At 39.3% G+C, this 4,746-nt stretch overlaps 1 pseudogene; it reads left to right on the top strand.

Moving 5' to 3' along the window:
- The first annotated feature begins 437 nt into the window (after positions 1-437).
- LOC139022182 (nucleolin pseudogene) lies at positions 438-2,603 on the top strand (annotated as a pseudogene).
- Positions 2,604-4,746: the final 2,143 nt, after the last annotated feature.

Raw genomic sequence — 4,746 nt, forward strand, 5'->3', positions numbered from 1 at the left:
AGACAGAAAAATATTTTATATCACTTTAACCTCTACATAGAAAAAGAAATGCAAACATAGAATGACAGTAGATTGGTGGTATGAAATTAACAACCTGGTATCTGAAACAATTATCTACTTACTGCCAAATATTTACTGAAAGAAAAACATTTTTTTGTTTTCAAATTTTATTAGTGCTTGTACTGAACAAGAAAAATGTTCTCTTAGGAATATTTCTTTTTTGGCAAGAAATGAACACAGTATCTTTTTGCTTTCTTGTTTGTGGGAAAAAATAAACACTTATTTTGGTAATTGTCATATCTTCAGTTTTTGGACATACTTCCTATCAAAAGTAAATTGCTAAGAGTACCAGTGACAGCCCTCGACACCGTTTGGTTCCTCTGGGCACATCTGCACCACTCACTTGCCACACACTCCACCATCATAAAGCCACCTTCATGGTGAAGCTCGCAAAGGATAGTAAAAATCAAGGTGATCCCAAGAAAATGGCTTCTCCTCCAAAGGAGTTAGAAGAAGATAGTGAAGATGAGGAAATGTCAGATGAAGAGATTAAAGCTGTGGAGAAGAGGTTACCATTCCTCCAAAAAAGGCAAGAAGGCTGTCACAACTCCAGGAAAGAAGGTGATGTTTTCCCCAACAAAACAGATTGCAGTTGCCACACCAGGTAAGAAAGCAATTGCCACTCCTGGCAAAAAGGCAGTGGTTATGCCGACCATTGGCAAAAAGGCAACAGTTACACCAGCTAAAGCATTAGCCACACTTGGCAAGAAGGAAGGCACAACAGGAAAAGCATTAGTAGCAACCCCTGGCAAAAAGGGAGCCATCCCAGTCAAGAGAGCAAAGAATGGCAAGAATGCCAAGAAGGAAGACAGTGATGAGGAAGATGATGACGACAGTGAAGGAGATAATGATGATGAGGAGGAGGATGAAGATGAGGATGCATTTGAGCCAGCAGTGATGAAAACTCTCGCTGCTGCTGCTCTTGCCTCAGATGATGATGATGATAATGATGATGATGATAAAGATGAGGATGATTATGAAGAAGATGATTCTGAAAAAGAACCTATAGAGATTATACCAGCCAAAGGCAAGAAAGCTCCCATAAAAGCTATTCCTGTGAAGGCCAAGAGCACAGCTGAGGATGAGGATGAAGAAGGTGATGATGAAGAGGAAGATGATGAAGAGAATGATGATGAGGAATATGACGAGAAGGAGGAGGAAGAGCCTGTCAAAGAAGCAACTGGGAAATGAAAGAAGGAAATGGCCAAACAGAATGCTGCTCCTGAGGCTAAGAAATAGAAAGTGGAAGCCAGAGAACCAACCATGGCTTTCAAGCTCTTTGTTGGAAACCTGAACTTCAGCAAATCTGCTCCTGAATTAAAAATGAGTTTCAGTAATGTTTTTGCTAAAAATGATCTTACTGTTGTGGATGTCAGAATTGGTGTGTCTAGGAAGTTTGCCTATGTGGATTTTGAATCTGCTGAGGACCCAGAAAAAGCCTTAGAACTCACTGGTTTAAAAGTCTTTGGCTATGAAATTAAACTAGAAAAAAAAAAGGGAAAAGATAATAAAAAAGACTGAGATGCAAGAGTACTTTGGGCTAAAAATAACTGCCTTATAAAGTTACTCAGGATGAATTAAAAGAAACTTTTGAAGATAGTATGGAGATCAGATTAGTCAGCAAGGATGGGAAGAGTAAAGGGATTGCTTATATTGAATTTAAAGACAGAAGCTGATGCAGAGAAAATCTTGGAAGAAAGGCAGGGAACAGAAATAGATGGGCGATCCATTTTCCTGTACTATACTGGAGAGAAAGGTCAAAATCAAGATCATAGATGTGGAAAGAATAGCACTTGGAGTGGTGAGTCAAAAAACTCTGGTTTTAAGCAACCTTTCCTACAGTGCAACAGAAGCAACTCTTCAGTAAGTATTTAAGAAGACAACTTTTATCAAAGTGCCCCAGAAACAAAATTGCAAATCTAAAGGGAATGCATTTATAGGATTTGCTTCATGTTTAGATGCTAAAGTAGCTTTAAATTCCTGTAATAAAAGAGAAACTGAGGGCAGAGCAATCAGGCTGGAATTTCACGGGTCCAGAGGATCATCTAATGTAAGAAGCCAGCCATCCAAAATTCTGTTTGTCGAGGGTCTGTCTGAGGAGACTACAGAAGAGACATTGAAGGAGTCACTGGATGGCTCTGTCTGGGCAAGGACAGTCACTGACTGGGCTCTTCCAAAGGATTTGCAGACTTCAACAGTGAGGGAGACGCCAAAGCTGCAAGGAGGCCATGGGAGATGGTGAAATTGATGGAAACAAAGTTACTTTGGACCGGGCTGAGCCTAAGGGTGAAGGTGGCTTTGGGGGTCTTGGTGGAGGCAGAGGTGGCTTTGGAAGCAGAGGTGGTGGCAGAGGAAGCCGAGATGGATTTGGTGGCAGAGGCCAGGGAGGTTTTGGAGGTCGAGGAGGCTTCTGGGGAGGAGGAGAAGACCATAAACCACAAGGAAAGAAGATGAAGTTTGAAGAGTTCCTTCTATCCCTGTCTTTCCCTCTTCCATTTGAAAGAAAGGACTCTGGTGTTTTTACTCTGTTACCCAATCAATGACAGAGCCTTCTAAGGACATTCCAAGATAGTATACGGTCCTGTGGTTTACTTGGAAATCCATTTAGATAACATTTCAAAGGAGATACCTGTTGGCTCTGACTGGATATTTGTGTAAACTTTTAAAAGAGATTGAGTGATAGAATTAACCCTTATCTGTAAGTTTTGAATTTATATTGTTTCTTCCCATGTACAAAACCATTTTTTTCCTACAAATAGTTTTTGTGTGTGTGCGTTGGGGTATAAAGGAAAGCAGAATGTCTTGTCATAATTTTGCTTCAGCAGCTATGGGACAAATTAAAAGTCCTAAACTCTGGTGCCCCATCCCCCCAAAAAAATAAATTGTGATATAGGATCACATGACCAATGCAGCTACCAACCACTAATGCCTTTGCATTACTGAGCTGGAAAAGTATTGGGCAGTTGATTTTGATGGCGATACGGGAATGAAAATAAACAGTGTGCTTTCTGTAGCAGTTCTCACAGCTTTCACGGTATAGCACTGTTCACTGGATTCCACCTCTGGAGACTCTGAACTGTCATCTCTCCAACACTATCACTGTGTGACCCTTCTGTTTGCTGTTCTGTTGGTGAATGTTTAACTTTGGATTACTTTCAATCATTTGGCAAATAGTTATTTTATGTCTATTATGTGCAAATTACTGCAATAGATATATCCCAATTATAGGCATTTCACATTTTGCTGTTTTTTAGTGCACCCTCCTCATATTTGATGTTATCTAATAGACAAACTCATTAATGACAATAATCTAAACAGAGGATGGCAAAAAGAGTTAGAATTTAATTTAACTTTAAATCCCTATTTATGTGAACATGTGAACTCTAAATAGCACATACCCTATAACTAACAGGAATAAATGTAATGGTTACTGATAAAACTATATCAGATATTTTAACATATTATAATAAATTCCCTTTTCCTACTTATTATGGACCATACTTACTGGGGAAAAGTTAAGGTACAAAACAAACAAACAAACAAATAAACAAACAAACAAAATAAGCTATTGTTTCTGTAGTTTGCATCCTAGTAGCTGTATTACTGGCTAGACCAACACACTCATCCTCTACCTCAAGAGTATGATATACATTGCAAATGGTATCTTCATCTATGTTCCCCAAAGCTCATGATTCCCAACTTGCAGATGTAGGTTATTGTAACATTGTACAATGTGCTTGTCAACCTAGCACCACTGCAGTCCTTGGTTGTTGAGATCTATGCACAGGCACCTGTTTCTCTAAAACACCTGGTCTCCTTTTCTTGGATAACTAACATCTTTGGATAAATGACTTAATTTAATTTTCCTTGAATTCTTTCCCTTTCCTATGGTACCTGGTCCTACAGATAATGAACCTCTCCACTTCTTTCCATGTTAGGATGTTAAAATTCTAGGTTTTGCATCAGACTACATTCGACATTCTAGACCAGTGGTCGGCAAACTCATTAGTCAACAGAGCCAAATATCAACAGTATTTCTTCAAAATAGACTTGCTCAGGCCGAAAACCGACTTCTGTGCATGGGCCATGAGGTTTCAATCACACTGTACGTGCGCACGTGCACATGGTATTTTGTGGAGCAGCCACACTCAAGGGGCCAAAGAGCCACATGTGGTTCGCGAGCCGCGGTTTGCCAACCACTGTTCTAAACCAACTATGAACCATTTTGATTCCCTTCCCTCCCACTTTACCTCATCATCTTTATATTCTTCATCCACAATACAGTAAATCAGGCTGTTTCTCCAAGCCTCTTACTCATGGTCTTCCAACATCTTGATTGCAAAGTCCTAGCATACAGAGATCTACCAGAGAACAGATTTCTGTAGTTTAAAGCCACTTATTTTATTACAGTAGCCCAAGGAAACTCATCCAAGTGTTGTGAGTCATTCTACACTGGAGAGTATGCATTATATCTGAAAGATGGGGGTTCATATTCTAAATCAAAATATGGGCTTATATCTCAATTCTACTACTAGGTCCTCTTCAAATCTCAATTTCCTCATGTAGAAAATGGAATTAAAAATTGTCTTCATTTGTATCATGAAAGAAAACACACACACATACTTAAAACACATGTCCCATTGCCTGGTATATAGTAAGAGCTCTATAACTGTTATCTACCTATGT

Source organism: Myotis yumanensis, unplaced genomic scaffold, assembly GCF_028538775.1.
Source record: "Myotis yumanensis isolate MYYU_CA2020_CCGP unplaced genomic scaffold, mMyoYum1.0.hap1 SCAF_13, whole genome shotgun sequence".
Classification (NCBI taxonomy): Eukaryota; Metazoa; Chordata; class Mammalia; order Chiroptera; family Vespertilionidae; genus Myotis; species Myotis yumanensis.